Here is a 21,647-nt window from a genome sequence, read left to right on the forward strand (position 1 = left end):
TACCATCACTGTCGAAAGTGAATAGTTCCCAAAATGAAAAGAATCTTCAATTTCCTGAAGTTGGAAAACACTAACTACTTAATCGAAGACATCCTGCTATGAATAATTGACGAACTTTTCGTCATCAGATTTGAGGACTGCTGTGATATCAAAGAAATAACGCTCCTCAGAGGTAAGTGGGTCAACTATATAAACCCAAGTTCAAGGTGTCTGAAGAAGCATTTGTGGAAGTACTCTTGTAGTGAATGTTCATCATAGCCGCGAGCTGTTAGAAACTGATATAGCGACGATACCGTATAATATTCTCAAGTAAGTTTTTTTTTCATACCCAACGGTAGAAATATTATTTGGTACACCATTTGAAGAAAAATTAATTGGAAGATTATCGTTATCAAAAGGTACCTAGTATAATTCCGTATACTGTTTTATAATCCGGGTAATACGTTTTTTATTCCGGGTATTCAGTGGCTTTTCCAAATCGAAGAGTTTTCAAATTTTACAAATTTATCCCTGTCATTCTCACCATTGAAACCTGATTGATTGAAACAGCATAAATTTATCTATTATTGAACTAGTCCTTCTTCAAAAGATTTATCTATTCGTAGATCGTATTCAGGAGTGTGCCCTAGACACAAATTCGCATTTGATTCAATTCATTTTTTATCTCAATAAAGTATATTCAGTGGAATATATTGGAAGTATTTGACTTTTTTATATATTGTTATAATCAAACAATACTTCAGAATCTATTTTTTTCTGTTCAACTGTCCCGTTTTATGCATTAATTTTCGAAAAAAATATATAAAAGGAGTTGAACCGCTAAAGAAACGTTGAGAAATTAACAAATGACAATATCTAAATTGAAATCCTAAGAAACATCTGTTAATAATATTCATATTTTCCTAAATTTTGTTTAATGTTTAATAATTCTTCTGTTCTTTTTCTTCTGATCGACATTTTTCGTATACTTATCGAATCCAATAATTTTAATGAAAATTCCCCTGACATTTTTCGATGTGGACAACAATACAAAATGGTGAAAATTAGTTACACTGGGTGATTTTTGATTCAATTAGATTGATATTCAAAAGAAAATTCTATAAGTAAAATTGTTGCAGATCGAATCAATTTTTAGAATTTTAACTACGCTGCAAAATTATAAAGGATAAACATATAGGTACTAAACGAGTTCTCTGGTTCTTCGGACCATGGACCTTTTCATTTCAACTTGACAATTTTTCAGTTTCATTTTTCAAAACAACCATATGCCTTGCACTCAAGTGATATTAACATGATCGACATTGATCATGGGATAATTTTTATCGAAAGTCCCTCTAGACAAGACCACGAAGAAAGTATTTTCACTTCTTGAAGAACTCAAGTTAACGACTGTTTGGGTCAACTTATGAGAATTCTCTAATGTTAAAATCCTTAAAGTGGGTCACACACTTTTCAGTAGATTGCTGGTCAACGGACAACGTTCAAAAGCAGTTAATGAGAACGAAAAGTTGTCAATAATCATTGGAATCTAACTTAATTGGTTCGGGAGTTATACGAGGGTGTAATGAAAAGTTCTGAGCCTACTATAGAATCAATATGCAATGTTGCAAACAATTGAAGTTTTTTTATCTTGCTCTGGAAAGCAGGCCTCCATAACTTTTATCACCTCTTCGAGTTTTAGACTTTTTTTCGATTGATAAAATTCATTATAGTCGAACATAGCAATTCGCATAAATAAGAGGTTAACTCGACTAATTGCAAATACTCGTTGTTTGTACAGCAACATGCTATTTTTGTGCAGAGGCATTTTTCTGTACAAAATTCCTTCGGACAACATTCCGCGTCTTTTTTCTATATTTTTTCTCATAGATTGATCAACCAATAAGGTCGAATAGTAATTCCCACTGGTTCCACCCTTTTCCACAAAAAATCAATTTAGATCATTCCTTGGCGGGCACTCTCAAAAACTAAAGCAAGAACTCTTCCGATAGATTTCGAACACGAAATTTCTTAGACTCTGGAGTCGTAGAAATATACACAAATTTCATCCACAAGATGAGAAGTTTTCATATTCAATTCTTGCACGCTTCTGGTCAACAGAAATTGGAAGAATCATTTTGTAGCAGCTGTAGGAATCTCATTGCTTTTTAACAGTCGTATATTGTATTATTCAATGTTTATTAGATGAACATTTAAAGGTTTTGGTAATCCTGTATCGCATCGCGTTTTGCGTTCATAAGGTTTGTTCTTGACTATTTTATGTACAATTGAGAAAGGAATTTCGGTCAAATCTGATGTTGCTTGTAATAGTTTATTCCCTCGAAACCAAACTTGAGATGTAGATTCTTATATACATTGAAACATACTCTCTGTGTTTCTATATTCAAATGCATCCGAATCTTATTCACTGATATCTCTTTTTCGCATTGTTCACCATCGCTATTGGAATCACTACACTGGAAAAAGTCTGCGTTGTTCTCACACTTGTTATTACTATTAGTACTTGTCCAAAGACATTTTGAACAAAAGAAAAAATTTTAAGTAATTATAACTGTACCAATATCGAATTTCAACACTCGAATCAATCAATTCCTGAAATGAACATTGATGACACGACGACGATAACCATCCCCGCATTACCCGATTTCTATTCGTCACCGTAACATGTCTTCAAATTTAATTTTATGACTCTTCAGCCAATCATAAAACTCAGTTAGTAAAAATTGTCCAATTCGAACAGCCAAGTTTACAGTCCACGTGGACTAGTTCGCTACCGGTTCATTTCTATGTATTGGTTTTTTTGGCCTTTGAGAGTGCAGCCAACTTTAAGAGTGCACAATATCGTTTACTTCGACTATACAAGTGAACATTTCAATATTCATTTAGCAATTTATCTATAAAAACTATTACTAAATTGATTAAACGTAGAAAAAAATTAGTCTATAGAGTATTTATTGGTCGGTCGGTCGGTAGGCAGGTGGTTCGACGTAAGTGCTTTGTTCACTCACTAGAATTGACTGCCGTGTTCGTGTTGGTCGGAGGTTCAAGCCCCAGTCTGAACGATCGATTTTCACTTACTATCGTCCAACCCCTGTTAGGAATCACACGTTTAAAAGTAAGACCTCGTTAATCCTTGGCTCGCACAAGCTGAGGGTTGTCGTTTGTAGGGGTGCGACGGCTGGTTAACGGAAAAACATATTTTAAACAGACAGACATATTGACACTCCGGCACATAAAGGTTACTGGACTGTACAAATGGTGCTGAGAATTGGGTATATTGATGGGGAATGTGACATTTGATAGTATATAGGGACATTAAAATTAATTTGGAACAATAGAGTTGCTGAGTCCATAGCACCATTGACCAGTTTATAGATGAAAATGAGATCTGCAATTTCTCGTCTTCTTCTGAATGTTACAAAATGAAATTCATAATTTCTAACCGGAAAGTTTCCATGTTTCTTATAATGATGAAATTTGAGGAGTTTCTTCTGAACACCTTCCAAAGCATCAATGTATTTTGTTTGATTAGGATTCCAGACAGAACTGTAGTACTCCAGTTTACTACGTACCAAACTATAGTAAGCCGACCGAATACATTCAAAGAATACATACATCCAAGTTATGCTTGAAGAAGCTATTGTATAGCGAAACACGTGTCGCGGTTTTTATAAAACCCTTATAGTGAAAAACAGAATAAACTCTATTGATTAGTATTAATCATTGATGAGATATCGGAAGAAAATATACTGAAAGCAGTCTTTCAACTCAAAAATAAATTAACATGTGGCCCATGTAATATACCTTGCCAACTCGTCAAAAAACATTCTGAAGTATCCTCTACACCAGAGGTTTCCAACCGGTGGTACGCGTACAACAAGTGGTACGCAGGAACGTGTAATTTCTCATTACAAATTCTATCGACTTAGAAGCTCTCTGAACAGTATTTTCAATGTGCGCATTAAATGTAAGTTTTTTGCCAAAAAAGATTCCAAAGTCGAGAGTATCATTAACTCTAGGTAAGTCGATATTATCAATTGTATAATTGAACTGGTACGGATTTAATATTCGAGCATAGGTCGTAATTTCACATTTTCCAACATTGAAAAGGAGTTTGTTCTCATTACACCACTTTTGGAGTGAGTGAAAAGCTTCAAATCATCAGGAAAAATCGCGCATATGTCACCTATAAAATGTAAAAATTACAGCGGCCCCAAATTAGATCCTTGGGCAACCCCAGCCTGTGCCAAAAATGCATCCGATGTTTTATCTTCATACTCGACATATAGACTACGGCGATTCAAATACGATCAAATACGATTTTGTATTTTTGAAGAAATACCATATGCACCCAACTTCAATATCAATTGTTGATGGAAAACTTTATGGGATGCCTTGATGATTACATCAACTGACTACATCTATTATCCAAAGAGTTTGAAGAATACAGAGATGACTGCAATCGGTCTATCGTGATTTGTGTATCGGACAAATTGATGGTACTTTCCACCCCTTTGGATAAACTTCTTTTTTCAGCATGGCGTTAAAGATAATGAGTGTAAAGCAGGGAATCCCAACCTTCTTTCATCTGGTAACACTTGACCTTTTTAAAATATTGGCGTACCACCAGACCTAAATATTTCAATAAACATATAATATTTATTCTTCTAAAAGTGTTCAAAGGCTTCTTTATTTAAATTTCTGAGGAAACTTCATATTCAATGGTTAGATATTTGTTTATTTATAACATGTATAATAAAGGAGGAATAAAAAGATTAAAATGGTATTAATTTACAGTTTGATTTATTACCCATAGGTCTAAAAACATACAAATAAAAAATTATTAAAAAGTCAGTAAAAAATTAATCATCATAAAAAATATACTTTTACAGGCTTTAATGCGAAACTGTGAATAATCTATCAACATTAGGAGTAATGCAACTTATCTTCACTCTTAAGTTCTCTTCAATACTTATTCTGCTTCTATATTTATTTTTTTATGTACAAGAGTTCAGAAAATCTACTCTTACACACGTAACTCGTAACAAATGGCATCAAAAATAGCAGAGCTTGCCGGGGTTTTACATCCGATCCAGAAATTAGTTAAAGATTTCTCTCAAAAATAATCTTTCATGGAACTATCTTCTGTAAGGTCGATAAAACTTTCTTTTAGTTCCAATTCATTTGGTGAGGTTCCCGATAAAGGATTTCTGATCCAATCCACTTTTGAATAATCTTCAGAGAAATACTTCTTAAAGCTTTTTTGAAGGCCTTCCAAGTGAAAAATGATATCTGCAACCACATCTGGCATTGGAGATATTTCATTTACTTCAATAAATGAAATATCACTCACATCACTCACGTGTACCACCTGAAATGTTCCTGCGTACCACTTGTGGTACGCGTACCACCGGTTGGGAACCCCCGGTGTAGAGAATACTTCAGGATGTTTTTCGACGAGTTGGCAAGGTTTATTATATGGGCCACATGTTAATTTATTTTTGAGTTAAGAGGCTGCTTTCAGTATATTTTCTTCCGATATCTCATCAATGATTAATTCATTATCAAATTTGGGATATTAGTTTTATGATAATTATGACACTCTTAAAATGATTTGCAAAAGAATTGACAATTGACTGGCTATTACAGTTATGAAATATTTCGACTGAATCATTGGCTACAAATCAATAAATAATACCCTCTGCATACAGAATTGAAAAAACATTTTTCTATTCAATATCAGACTTCAGTGGGAACAGTAAATCACCATCTGGTCATTATTTATTTAACGGAAATGAGCAAATACCGGTCACCTTCCGTTTTGTTACAGTTTGAAGACATACCGTTTAAAATACCTAGTGAATTCATATTTCAATTGAACAATGAATGAGAAACACGGTTTTGTTTCGACATATTATAAAACAATTGTGAGGATGACAATATGAACAATGCAATTTTCTTCACTGACGCGCTAATAGAAAATTGGTGCTTATGTCAAAACGTCATTATTCAAAATAATTGAGCGTTACTTACATGAATCGGAGTTAACAAAGGAGTAGAAAGCGCACTAGTTATATAGAAAAGAAATCTGGATGCTTATTGGGAATTCAGCCCGTTGTGATCATTTGTGGAATGCGGTAATATAAAAAAACATTTGTGTAGGTATACGAACCTTACTATCTATGAAAACTGATTGTTTGAATAATATACTATCATTGTTAGGCACAGGCACCGCTCTTACAGTGCCTTAAGGATTTTCCTGTAGTGCTTGTGTTTTGTCCTTACAAAAAAATTACAATAACCACCTATTCTTACCAAACTTAAAATATTTTGGCAAGGAAATATGGAAATACAAGTAATAGGTTGTAGTAATTTTATATGTTTCAATGGAAACTCAGCCACCGGGAACTATAAAATGGAAGAGTGCTCAAAAATTTCGAAGAATAAGTCAATTTTTCGTGGAGAACTCGATATTTTATACTGTTTTTTTTGAGTTTATAGCCTTCCACAATCTGAAAACATGCAAACTAAATCAATAGAGAATCTGCTGTATAGTAAGTATGGTCAAGGGCAAACTGTTAAGTTCACCCCGAAAAGTTACTGCGTAATGTGAACTACTGGAAAGTCCAATTAGTTGGTAACTAGCCGTTACAAAAAATTAGATTCTAAGCTTTTTCCGTTTTCGCAACCTGTATTGACTCTAACAATCACGCATCAAACTGTGTTGATTCTAATTTCTTTTGACACAAGTATGCCCTTTACTACAGATTCTCTATTGATTTAATTTTTATTTTTCCAAATTGTGGAAGGTTATAAACCAAAAAAAACAGTATAAAAAAGTCAATTTCTGTTTTGAGGCCATCCAATTTTGATATGAAATCCATACTCAAAACTTAACACTCAAAAATGTTTTAATTTCAATTCAGATCCATTTTCCAACTAGCTGTGACTTCATTTGCTTGGACTTCAGTTTTTGGGTTTTTCCCAATTTTTCAGGAGCAAATAGTTGTCTTCAAATGTGTGAAATTATCTCTAGAGGAAAATATTTTACCAGTTCCCAGTTGATTTATGCAAATTAGTCATAAAAAAAATATATGATCTTGGCCAATATATTTCCATTATTTGAAACTATTTAGCATATTTCATCCAATTTCAAAAAAAGCTACTAGTGGTGTAAATAAAATTATATTGAATTCTCATTTTCTTTCCCTAAGCTAGTTTTAAATTTGCTCATACCAAATTTCCATCTCAATTCCATTTTCTTTAAAAAGAAATACCGGACACTAAAAACTTCATATTTCTAGACATTCTTCACGATACATTGGTGATAAACTATTCCAAAACAACAGGAATTCACAAGTTCATCTTGAAATAATACTAACACAGCCATCAAATAAGAAAAAAAATTGTGACTAATATTATAATGGCTATTCATGAGAGTTTAACGCATGACTTCAACATCAAACATTTTCCATCACGTGAAGATTTTGAGTTATAGTTATTTTTATTTCATACAAAAATTTGACACATTAATTATAGGGAAATATAAGATCAAAACAAGAAAAAAACAATATATTTTGAGGATAACAGACTTTATTTACAATACACATGAAAAAACATTCAAATGAAGTATTTTGTGCATAACCTTTTTGCAAATGTTGACTTTCGTTTAAATGTTTCATCATTTTCCCTCATAAGGAACCAACAATAATCCCCCATCATTGCTGCATCCCATCTGCCTTGGTAAAGTTGCTCCATTGTCAGTATGTCTTTGGTGGAACGTTTCCCCTTGTTCGTCACTGACAGCACCAACATTTTCTGGGAAAAAATTCAAATGGGAGTGCAAGAAATGGATTTTGAGAGACATGCGACATCTCATTCTGCAGTAGTTTTCCAGTAGTTCTTCTAAAAGTGTTTCGTAATTTTCCTCTTTCTTGTTCCGTAAGAACTCCGAAACAATTCTTTTGAAAGAACTCAACGCAGTCAGGGCCGTCGTCATTGGGGGGATGGGGGGAGCCTTCCCCCCTGCTTTATCGACTTGAGAAAAAGTTGAACAATTTTGGGCCGTGAAGATAGAAGAAAATAATAGTAAAAAAATTAATAAAAAGTAAAAGAATAAGAGAAAAGAAAGGGAGAGGTAAGAAAAGGGAAGAAACTAGGAGAAGGTTGGGATTTCCCAACATGCATAACTTAGAAATCCCATACTTTGAAATTCTGAGTTGTTTGAAAACTTCAAAAAAAGTTCAATTTCTCCCAAGTAAGAGAACAATCCTGAACAGTCCACAAATTTTGAAGTAATAATTTTACAAAATTCCCAACTTTTTGCTGCTTTTTCGACTTGGAAAAGTAGAGAAATTTCAGGCCGTGAAGATAGAAAAAATAATAGTAGAAAACAATAAGCACAATAAGTGTTGTTTCCTTTCATTTGTATTGAATATTCCTATACATGGTCGATATGGTGGAATACCAAGGACCTTGGTCCAAAGTACAATAATTCCCGTTATTATTTTTATAATTACCAAAATTTATTTTTGTTTGTGCATACCCCTAGTTTTTCTTTTCGCTACGGCACGGTACGCAGCTAATTCAACTTTACTTAATTTTTTATCAAACTGTTGATCACTTAGTAGTTTCTACTGTTACCACCTGTTACCATTATGGAGCAGAAATGCTTTTAAACTTGTATTAGATGCTGTGTTGCCAGATTTTAAACAATTTCCTCAATTTAGTGGAAAAGCAAATTTGGAATATCGTTTTGATTAAATTTTTGTGAAAAAAATTATGACTCAAAAATCTTACGTGTTAGGAAATTTTTACTATCATTTTCGCATTCAGGGACCAAAAATTAAAAAAGAACCCCTTCGTTATTACAGTCGTAAATTGGCTGTAAACTAGTGTAATTGATGAATAACTCCGTATTTTTGAAATAAAGTAAATATAATTTTGATGCAAACTTATGTTATACTGGTTTCAATTGAATTCCCTGCAAACTTCGCATTCGTTTTATGGCTTCATAGTTTTACGTATATGAATATTCGAATCTGCATCAATTGTATTCTTATAATTAATAAATAATCAATGACTATCATCATTATTTTCTTGATAAAATGTGCACGAGCCGTATGAGAAACTGTATAAAACGCACGTGAATATTGAAATGATTGAAGCGAGCAGAAGCAACTGTAATGTTAAGTTGCAGTTTACATTTTAAATTTATATATAACGGTAATTATCATCATCACTTCCTGATAGGAGAGAAAGTAACGCATGAAAAGAATAACGTTAAAACGATTTGGTTGTTCGTGGAATAATTCGTGAGACACTTTGTACGTCATCTGAATTCGATAATTATACGCCTGTTCATATTGTTCTTGGAAGATATTTTCGTAAACTCAGAGAAAACAATTTATCGTCATTCGAAAACCTATTTACAGGAAAGTGGAACGAAAGTTTGACCCCTACGGTAACTTACAGAACACGTCAATTTTTGTTTCAGGGAGTTCAAATTTCATACGAGAACTTTCCTCTTTCGGGCGACAGCTACACCCCATATTTTTTCAATGGCTCTAGGAGTTGAATTATACTTCCTTTGAAAGGCCTGTTATCAATTTTTTTTTTTCGAAATTGGTCAACTCGTCATCAACAAATTTGATATTGAGTGTTTTATTTGAGAAAAATCTTTGTTTATACCTAGGCTTCCGTTTCTCTCACTGATTTCCCTTTCAATCTTCTGACTCAGCTTTAAAAAATTATAAGTGAAAAGCTGTTGTTGACAGCAATTGCCCCAAAACAATTTATCGGATTTTTGAAACTGCCTTTTAGATTATCTAAATTACCTGAACAGCAATCGCCACCATCTAACAATTATCTGACTGATTTCAAAACTTTATCTTAGATTATCGAAGTTGCCCGGACAGCAATCGCCACTCCCTAACAATTATCTGACCCAGTTAGGGATTTCCAGTGGTTAACTGTTGTCAAAAAACTGTTGACAACAAAACAACAACAATTGCTCCAAAATGATCTAGCGGATTATCGAAACTTGCATTGTCGAAGTTGTTCAGACAGCAATCGTCATTCCCTAACAATTATCTGACTCAGTTTTCAGTTGTTGAGCTTTTGACAACAAAATAACAACAATTGGCCTATAAAAATTCAGATGATTTTCTAAGCCCCACTAGACCATTTTGCCAATACATGCATCATCCACATATGGAGTAAATAGGGATTGACGTTACTTCAAATCATTTCAGTTGTCTCTGATTACTTCAAAGCTTAACATGGACGTATATGAAAAACTGTATTGGAAACTTACCTAGATCATATGGATAAAGATGAACAAAAAAACGATGTTTGGCCACTGTAATTTCTTTTAAAGGATTATTATTCATTCACCTCTGATTATTATAAGTATTCCGATATGGTTTTTCTATCGAGGAAATCACCATAATCGAAATAGTAAATGTGTTGAAGCTACTGCAGGAATTTTTACCACAAATAATAATGACCAAAACGTGAGCCATGAATACGTTTGAAACAGTTGATAGATGTATTTAGGACTTATAATTCTGTTAAGAAGAGTAATATTGTATTTCATCAGTAATGCAGCAGTTGAAGTTACAGTTCCAACTCATTTTAAGTGGAAAATCAACAGTCCATCAGAGAGGCTAGACTTCTAGAGCATCTGGTGTATTAACTACCAGTTTTTCGGGTTTTGAAAGCCAATAGATTCTATCTTTTCCAAACAAAACTAGTCCGCGAATTAAACAAAGATGATTGTCGACTTCAATTTTTGGAGGAATTGTGCGAGAACTCGTCTAATAAACCGAATGTTGCTAGTGTTTGAACTGCTCTCAATGAGAACCATACTCATCCACCTTTTTAAGTTTAGTATTGACATGTTTGTTGGTGATTATTTATAATGTATTTTCAATCAATATTTGAACTATCAGCAATTCAAAAGAAAACAATTACAGCTTGAATGAATTAGCTAGATGTCATAAAATTGCATTAGGACACTTTTAAGCAACGAATGACATTTGGTGATAACTGTGCAAAGTTAATTTACAGTATATTTGTTATAAATTGAGAATGTTGCTGCTGTAGCATTATTAAAATAAAAAAAAATCACTCTCAGGTCCGTAATGACGCTTCCCTATGAAGGAGAAATTGTTGAATTTATTGAACATTAAAATTGATGTAATAGAAATTATAAACATTTACTCACGTTATATACTTCAAAAGACATTGTTTTTTGTAGATGAGTCAATGTTTCTTGTTTGTTTTTTTTGGGTTTATAACCTTTCGTAATCTGAAAAAAGATAAATACTGAATTGAGTCAGGTATTGAAGTTTTATTTTTCCAATTATTCATGTTATGTGTTAGGAATCACACGTCAAAAGGTAAGACCTCGTTAGTCCTTAGCTCGCACAAGTTTCTCAACTTCTGAGAGTTGCCGTTCGTATGGGGGCGACAGCTGATTAACGGAAAAACAGATTTTAAAGATATTTTGAACAGATTTATAGACGAAATTCATAAATACGACGCAAACGTCGGCCTCTCGGCCTATTAGAGAAATGAAAGTTCTGAAAGAAGACCAACAACTCCATTACCGATCTTTCTGGTATGGCGCATGGGAATCTGTAGTTTTGGTTGATCCAAAGAAATTAAGGAAATATTGGAGGACAAACAGAATAGAAAATGAATTTGAATTACCCAGTGTAGCACAGGAAGGTGTGTAGGATCACAATCATGATGATTTTTAGTGAAATATCTACTGTAGAATTTGTAGAACTTCTACCAATATCCTCCGAGAAATACAGTAACCTTCAAAGTCTTAAAAAGTTTTGCCAGAATGCTGCTGCTGATGAGTATTAAAGCAGCCTGCCTCTTGTAGATAAGAAAGGAAAGTCACGACTACCGCCAAATAAGCCGAAAAATCAGGATTCCGGAGGAAACTAATAGATCCTAATCATGACTTATAACTATATATTCCAACACTCTCACTGGTAATCTTTTATCTTTTTATTCATCATTTCATTTTCAGTTTCTAAACTTGAACATTTCGTTATATTCTCAGAAATATATTATATTGACTTAACGCCTTCTTGCTTTTTTTATTCCTACACGAATATGAAAAACACTTAAATAAAAAAAAACTTTCGTTGAGCAGCTTTTTTACTTGCAGGCAATCCCTTACAAAACAATAATGAATCATACTCAAAAAAAGCTCGTAGCAGAGTGCATAACTAAGCACAAAATTCGAGCCCACTTGAAAGCGTTCTCCTTCAAACTTTGCAATTCATGACTAACCGCCTTCTTCCCCTGTACCCTTCAATAAAAAAAAACATATTCCTGATAAAAGCCACCCTATGCTTGTACCATCAAACAACTTCCTCATTTGTACAAACATTCATAAACTGAATCCTCACGAATTATTGGCACAAATTCACTGACCTACAAACCTCTACATGCATAATTATTAATAACTGATGTAACGGTTTCGTGTGCTACTAGGACATATCTCGCGACCTAGCACCACAGCATACCTGTTATTCGTTCTTAATTGTCGTTTCTTTCGTCGTTCAGATGTGTATGGCCATACCGAAATACGAGGCCTACCGCAACGAGATGAAACGGGTTAACAGTTTACGAGAAAAAATGTCGGAAAGAGGCGGCGGAATGCAGTATTGGAACCTCTTGCTGACCACATTTTCAGATGCAATGTTTCAGCTATGTCACTTTCGGATTCACCGGAAGTAAAGCTCAAGTTCGTTTTTTAAATGAGCTGACCCCATTTTCAGTGCTTGCATTGCATAAAAGTACTTAAGGTTGATGAATGTTTGTAAATTAATTTTTATAGGACCGTTTTTTTATAATAACTGTATTTATCATTTAGCCTTTCCACTGAGAGATACATCAGTGAACAATTCAAAGAATTCTGGAGCGGTAATTTATCTAGGAAAAATTGACTTTGTACAGAGTGCAAACAGCTTTTTCATAAAGCATCTGATTCAATAAGCAAGATAGATCGGATAACAAAGTTTTCTAAATTTGAAACATTTTTCACAGGCAAAAAATGTAAAATGAGTGAAAGTGTTCGTAGTTTTGAGTGGAAATAGGTCAATAAAATGTTTAGTTGTAATCTATTAAATTCTTACAACTATCGAATATACTTCCAATAAGAAGTTTACCTAGCAGTGTACATCATTTTCGGATCAGTTAGTCATTTTTTGAAATCTGGCTCGGATCTTGCTGAATAATCGGCTCACATTTCGCAGTATTCAACTTGAGGTTCAAGGCATTCAGAATAAAACAAGGAAGTTGTCACGAATAGTAACATGTAAATACAATAGATGTCATATTTGATGAGTTCATCACATTTATCAATTGATATACAAAATGAAAAATGTCCCAGTAGTATTCCTGTAGAACAATTTGAAAACATACCACTAACTATAATCTTTAGCTTTCACTCCCGTGAGGTTTTATCTCACATGAGGATTAGAAAAGCCTCATAAGGTAGCAATGAAAGTTTCTGATAACGTTTGCCAATCTAGTATACTGAAATTCCATATTAGTAGGCACTAAATTCTCAGAAATATTGCGATAAAACGGAAACTTTGTTGTCTATATATTTTATCAATTCATTAAATATATAGAATTTTGTAAGCTTCTGGGGGTTTGAGTCGAAATGACATATTTTTGGATTTTGCCCTTGTGGGTATTGATACCTTCAAAGTTTAGAAAAATATATTATCAAAGATGGATAGAATCCATACTCAGGTACACAAACATTTCATGTTCAGCAAAGCAAGACAATATAATTTGAATGTATGAGTCATATGGGTTGATATAATTTCAGTAGTCTGAATCATTTATTTTCAATGGAAACATTCATGCATGAATTTTTTCATTTTAACGAATGTAGAACATTGTGAATTCTCAAATTTCAAATAAGGCAGGCAAACTTGGAATTTCTTGGGAATTGCTCTAGACCTTTCCCAGCTGGCCAGGAATACATCTAACACCCCAACCACTCGAAATGATGTTTCAGGTACTGTTGTCTTATTATCAAAAACAACTAAAAAATATCTAGGTGTTTTGGGACGAAACATAATGCAAGGACGCTATGCAAAAGTATGTGTTTCCTCAGAGTAAATAGAGAAAAGACTTTATAATCTTCAATCTTAATCTAACATAATGTCCTTCAAGTTGTTTCTTCAGTTTTCAGTGAAGGTTGCTGATTGGTTGATTAATTATGACAGCTTTTTCGTACAGCGTTCCTTGTATCTAGTTCAGAGAGTCTTTTATGTTTTTGAGAGTGGATCATTTTGGTCTTCAAGCCGAACAAAATGACCTCAATAAATTATCCTATCGAGTGTTTTCACAAGAAAAATCGTAAGAATGTTATCGTTGAACATAGTATTAATATTAAAAAATTCATCAGAGGTGATAAAGTAAATTAGTACGTCGAGAAATACAAAACTCACTCAAAAGCCAAAACAGTTTTATCATTTCCAGAAAAGAAGCTAGGAAGAGTTAAAGAATCTCTGGTGTTTTTTATAGTGTGTTTTCTATAGTGTGGTCCACATGTATGAAACAATGGATTTTTTTTGCACAATCGAAATTTTATAAACGAAAAAAGGGAGTTCATATTTAACAACAGTATTATATGTATTTAGAAGTGTTTTATGTCAAAAATCAGACATGACAGGTCAAAAAATATCGAATTCGTTCAAAAGAAATGAAAAAATACTGCAGAATTTAAAAAAAAGTTCAATATTAAAAACTATACTCAAATACAACGATGGTTTTTGTAAAATTTACTTGAATTCGTATTTTTCAAGTAACGGGCAACATCATGCTTGATTTAACAATATTTAATAGAATTCTGAAGCTTTTTTTATGAGGCAAGTATATGATGTGCAATTGAAAACACTCTGAATTATATTATATAATAGTTGTACTCAAAATTCATATGAAGATGCTTTGATTTCTAGTTCTAAGCAGCTCTTCAAAATAGCATTTCCTTATATTTTTCAAAATAAAAGTATTTCATTTTTTAATAGCAAGCTCCAAATTTTTTGCTGTTTGACTTGAGCCAGTCCGAGTTTATCTGATATTTCTATTGTGCATAAAAAATACCATTCGTTAACCACACTGTAGATACGGTAGTCCCTTTCTCACACTTCCTGTATCAATGAACTCCGCTACCATTGAAGAAAACTATGTAGATGCCAAAATCTTCACCGACCTTCAGTCTATTCCACTTAAGCGCCCCACTTAAAAGAATTCCGTTCTTCAATTAGAAGACCTACTTCGGAAAACTAATGTAGATCGCTGTTGAAACAAATACAAACAGGTGAATGATGCTACGCAAATTAGATATCTGTATAGCGGTATATTTATTGTTGATTTAACTGAGCGTATTCGGCCTACTTGGGTAAGAAGATGAGCTCATTAACAGAGATCTCAGACGTACCATCGATTTAAATTAAAACAATTGGATGCGCTCTAATAGCAGAAGTTTGAGTTTTGATGCGTATGAGAGCAGTTAGTGTTGATAAAAATTGCCCAGATTACTTCCAAATTTAGGACTGAATTGCAAATCAATAAAATGCTCACAAAATTCTGTGATGTGAAAAGACATATTATATAAGATTGTTTGGAAAGTTTTGTCCATTTCAATGTCATTTGTTTTTCTAGCTTTATATCTCAATAAATATTTATGGTGTCGTGTGTCTAGTGTGTCGATAAAGAATTTTTATGATGTTCATTTTTCTCATCTTTTGATTATTATTTGATGTCGTTAAGCGATTTTAGGCTGATTTTTCTAAACCAATTCTAATTGAGCCAAAGGGCTGCCGAAACAGTACGAAAAATTAACCAGGCATTTGGCAATGGTACTTATTCAATATAATTGAATAAGTACTCACTGAAATATTTTAGCTTGTAGTAGACTCATAAAAAAGGAGGACAAAACTTTTTAAACAATCTCATGACACTGAACAGTTCCAGATATCAACTGGTGTCTCATTTGAGTCATGAAAACAGAACTATCTAGGTTGAAACAGGTTTATTTGGACAATTATCAAAAAAGACATATAAAAACCTAGTATTTCGATGAGAGGGTGCACAAAATTAAAATAAAATTTGCCAAATGATGAACTTTTGAGTTGAAACCGATAAGATTATTAACTCTTTCATTCCATCTCAATTTTTGGGTCATAATCTGTGTGTCTAACAAAATTATGATAACGTTTGTGAGGTCCTTAAATGAATATCAATCATTTTGCAAGCCAAATGTTGAAGTTCACCCCTGACTATCCAATGATATGGGAAGTTTTGATTTGAAAAGTCTCTCAAAATCACTTTGTTGGAGGTATAAGGCCTTACATGCATTATCGAGCGAAATGGGTAAAATATTTTTCTAGAAGTACAAATTCATTTCACGAATAGGGGAATAGTGAACAATATATTGAGTCAGAATTTTCCGAACCATCGAATAGGCAGGTTTGGACCTCATCAGTGGCTTACAGGATCACCCAACTTTAACCCAATCGACTATCATGTTTTGATTTTTGAAATTTACATAATATGACTACATGGTTCTAGTGTGGAACTTTCTATTTCATAAATATCACTGGATTTCAATAAATCAATTTCAAAAAACCTAATATTTATCTGAAACCCAATTGCAACGATTCGCAATTTAGTAATCTAACATTACAGTCTACATTTATCAAGGATTTCAATTGGAAATGTCTGTCAATTTGAGAATGATGCTTTATAACATATTTTTTCAGTTATTTACATTTTCTAGCAAATTTTTCTAGAGCGACTTCTTTCATTTTACATCATCTGAAACTGGATGGTCAAATAAAGAACATATCAATGTTGAATTTGAAAAAATACATTTTCAACTCGTGGGAAGGTATTTTAGAGTGTGAATGAAGTATTAGATTCAACATCAACATATTGAATATTGAATGTTTCAAATTGAATAAAAATTCACAACACAAAGAGATAACTTCACACTGGATATCGCAAAAACAAATGATTTTGTAGAAGAGATAAATCAAAAACGAAAAAACCAGTTCTCCAAAATTTTTGTGAATATGTTATGTGGAAACATGGTTTATGAAGAAGATCTGCATGTTGCCAAAAACTTTTAAATTTAATTTTTTCAATGAAAAATTCATACTCCATTTTCTCAAACAGCGGAGTACTAAATCATTTCCAGGTAGCTGTTCCATAGGCGTACATAATTGAGTTGGTTAACAAGTGAAACATCTAGTATTTACTTCAAACATTCAATGTTGTATGGTTTGATGAACCAATCCCAGATAATATTCCTACGGCTTTTTTTTTTGTAACATAAATATCATATTTGCATGGATACTATTTCCCCAGAGAATTATCCCACATGAGATATGTGGGGGTGTTGCTATATGGGCAAGAAAAGACATCCAAATACACTCTATTGACTTAAACGATTTTTGTAACGAACAGAATTTTGAAGTCTGTGCGGCATCATTCAAAACAAAGGGAACGACTAATATCATTTTGAATTGCTACAGATCTCCCTGTGGAGACGTTCAGTTCTTTCTCAAAAATATTTATGATGTGTTGTATCATTTATATAAACCTAACCTAAATTTTATCATTTGCGGGGATTTTAATCTCGACATGCACAAGAACATATACTTTAATTCGTTATGTGAAATATTATCATGTTTTGATTTGCGCCCGATGGTGAGGTGGCCAACCCGGGTGACACATACTACATCTACTACAATAGATCAAATTTTCATAAATTTTGATAACAAAGGGCCGTGCTGTGTTTTCGATAACGAAATATCCGATCATAGAACCGTGTTTCTTGAAATTGATTTATTTACTAAAATGAAAGTTCCTAGAATAACTGAGATTAAGAGGAGTTTTGATGAAAAAAGTAGACAGGATTTTCATAATGCAGTAAAAAGAGAGGATTGGACACCATTACAAAATATAGAAGATCTGAATGAAGCTTTTCTTTATTTTTATAAATTATTTTTATATCATTTCGATTTATGTTTCCCCAATCGCACTTATTACCATAAAAATAAATGCAAAAAATGGGTCGATGAAACTATCATTCGTTCTAGTTCCGACTTAAAGGAACTTTTTAGGCTAAAAATGACATATCCTGATTTTGCAGTCATATACAATGATGCAAAACGTAAATATTCATCTCTAATAATTGAAAAAAGGAGAAGGTCAATTATTTCGGAATTATCGAATAAATATAAGAAAACTGACCAAAATATAGTAATCAACAGTAATGGAGAATTGACTGAAGATGCATCTGAAATAGCTTCCCTCTTCAATCAATTCTTCATCAAAACTCCTATTGATTTATCCAACAATATTCCTAAAACCAGTATTCCTAAACTTAACAATGATTTTAATAAGGAGAGCATGTACCTGCATCCGTTTTCAGAAAGAGAACTTCTTCTACTTCTAAAAAGAAGAATAAAAAATAAAAATTCTGCCGGATCAGATGATATCCCAGGATTCCTTTTGAGGGAGGTACTCGAGGATATTATTGCTCCTCTAACTCATCTGGTGAATTTATCTTTTCTAACAGGTTCATTTCCGAATGCTATAAAAATTGGAAAGGTCATACCGATACATAAGAAAAAAGATTCTAAATTATTAGAAAATTACAGACCGATAACAATTCCATCTGTATTTTCAAAGTTATTTGAATATGCCTTTCTAGACCGTCTTTGGTGTTTCATTGAAAGGCACAAGATTTTATCGAATAAACAACATGGGTTCCAGGACGGAAAATCTACGTCTACTGCTATTTTATCTTTCTTCAACCAAATAATCGAACATATTGCAGCTGATGAATGTCCAGCAGCTATCTTTTGTGATCTAAGCCGAGCGTTTGACTGTGTTAATCATGGAAAACTATTAGAAGTATTAGAATCATTTGGTTTGAGGGGACTCCCACTGAGATGAGTTGAATCATTTCTGACGGGCAGGAAACAATATGTATCTATACAAATAACCTCTGATAGTACGAAATATAAAAGAAATTCTGAATGTCAAGATGTCGATATGGGTGTTCCGCAAGGGTCCATACTGGGACCCGTGTTGTTTATTTTGTATATCAATCAGATTGACTGCATTTTGGAGAGTTGTCATCACTCTGCTTATGCAGATGATTTATCATTGGTGTTGTCTGCATCTGACACTAACTTACTAAATGCTAAATGTAGAGATGTGATGGATAATATATCAAAGTTTTTTTAATGAACGTTCTTTATTTTTTAATACGGTAGTACGTTTCCACAATCGCCAGAAGGTGACAAAAAATCTAGAATTTATAGTAAATCAAACAATTTTGACAAACACTCAAGAATCTGTCAGATTTCTTGGGGTGTATTTGGATGAATTTCTGAGTTTTAAAATCCACTGTGAAAAACTAGTAAACAAACTGAATTCCTTGAATTTCCTTCTTTTGAATCTTAGAGATTTTCTCAATAAGGCACAGTTACTGGCATTTTACTACACCCAAATTGATTCAAGGCTGAGGTATAATATATGTCTCTGGGGAAATTCCACCTCGGCATCGGATGTTTTCATTAGCCAAAAACGCATATTGCGTACTTTGGCACATATTTCATTTAGGGACTCGTGTAAAACTATTTTCAAAATGTGCGGAATATTACCTCTCCCATGCATTTACATTTTTGAAATGGCTGTTTATGTTTTTAAAAGTAGATCATATTTCGAATTGAATGAAGATGTTCATGGTTATGACACTCGTAGTAAACAATTAATGTCCATTCCATTTGCGAAAGTGAATATTGCATATTTTGCTCCCAATTACATGGGGCCACGAATCTTTAACACACTCCCAGATACCATAAAACAACATAAAAATGTGATACATTTCAAAAAAGACTTGAAACAATTTTTATTAGACAAATGTTTTTATTCACTTTCTGAATTTTTAACACAAAATTAAAATCATTGCATGTGCCTGTCTTATCTTGTATCTGTATTTTATATATATTTATATTTTTTAACAGAACCCTTAGATTTAGTCTGGACAATTCCCATACATGTAACTGTCGACGGGAAATAAAGATTTATTATTATTATTATTATGAGAATGGAAAAAAGCGTAGTAAGCTGTTCAATTTCCGAAGAAGAAAGATGTATTTCGACAGTCCAAAGTATCATACAGATGTATGCCTTAGAGTTTAACACTGTGTTGAGTTTTATTTTCCTTAAAAATTAGATTATTTCTTATAAACCATCTGAATTTGATTTATATCGCGCATCAAATTACTCTCGATTTTTCAGATGCCATAAGAGTACTATCATCCTATTGTGAGGTAACATATAGGAAAATACATATACATATGTATATATAACATATATAAGTATATAAGTTATGAATAAAAGAGGGCTCAGAACCGAGCTCTGGGGTATTCCACATGTAACTGGTTCTGAGTCGGACACATTGTTCGAAGCAAGTGTCACATATTGGTATCCGTTTATTAGATATGAAGAAAAAAGAGACGGGGGTTCCTCTTATGCCATAGTCATCTAATTTTTTTCAGTTAAACAGAATGGAAGACGTAATCAAATACTTTTGTTAGATGACATAAAGCAGCAATAGTGTGCTCTCCTTTTTCAAAGCAAGTTGTAATGTTTTCGATTACTTTCTTTACCACACTGATTATTTCGCCACAAAAAATAGGCCCTATTAGCCTTGAACAGACAACGTGTTACCACTGTGCTAATACTAAAGTGCCACCAAGATTTACCCAAAGCCATCTCATCCTGAGATGGGTTAAAGGGCACGACAGGAGTAAAGGTGATAGCATTGCCGACTCTTTAGCCAAGGAAGCGCCTGGACTAAAATCGTTATTTAAACACCTCGACACGTGTTCCGATCACCAAGTGATCATCTTCAAAGAGGAAGATTAAAACAGTTTTAAACTTAAAACGTTAAAAATAACGATTTGGTGTTAGGAAAAAACTCCAGTAATATACATTTTATACTGTAGAAACATCAGACAGAGCCCAATCAGATAATTAATTGTATGCTAGATTCATCTACCTAAAATGTCACATCCATGCTCAATCCCTAAAGAGTTGGGATGGAATCAAAGGATGCAGTCTCGCCAGGATCTAACTGGGCGACCCTGGAAAGCTGGCGCCGAAGAAATATCAGGCGATGACCAGGCAAAACCTACGCTCAACAGTAGGATTTCTGACTGGCCTCTGTCAACTAAGCAAACACCTCCATATTATAGGGCTAGTAGACACACCTCTATGCAGGATTTGTGAACAGGAAGATGAAACTGTCAGGCATGTCTTATGTGAGTGTCCGGAGTTATCGTCAATAAGAGAGTGCCTGTTCGGCGAGGCTTGGCCTACATCTGCTGTCCACCTTCCTGGAAGGGACAGATTGGACGATGACCTACGAGGACAACTCCTCGGGAGGATGTACAATGGGTCACATGTGGTCTAAGTGCTATGAGCCTACACTCACCCTCCCTACTCTACAGATACAGATACAAATACCACACTGATTATGAAAGATGATTTTCTAAATCCGAATTGATTTGTTTTGAATA

The 21,647-nt window shown here is 33.4% G+C and overlaps 1 protein-coding gene across 3 annotated transcripts in view; it reads left to right on the forward strand.

Moving 5' to 3' along the window:
• The first annotated feature begins 163 nt into the window (after window positions 1-163).
• The window catches only part of LOC111508035 (uncharacterized), a 32,737-nt gene continuing 11,253 nt past the window's right edge, over window positions 164-21,647 (forward strand). For 2 of the 3 annotated variants that reach the window (XM_074181493.1, XM_074181495.1), the window contains exon 1: window positions 164-309. The gene's annotated coding sequence lies outside the window, so the exon portion shown is untranslated. Of the gene's footprint in view, window positions 310-375; window positions 399-21,647 lie in introns of those variants that run through there. The other variant, XM_074181494.1, reaches the window with a different exon arrangement.

This window comes from Leptinotarsa decemlineata, unplaced genomic scaffold (assembly GCF_025532065.1).
Source record: "Leptinotarsa decemlineata unplaced genomic scaffold, Ldec_3_MD MMD2_tig00026314_RagTag_RagTag, whole genome shotgun sequence".
Lineage (NCBI taxonomy): Eukaryota > Metazoa > Arthropoda > Insecta > Coleoptera > Chrysomelidae > Leptinotarsa > Leptinotarsa decemlineata.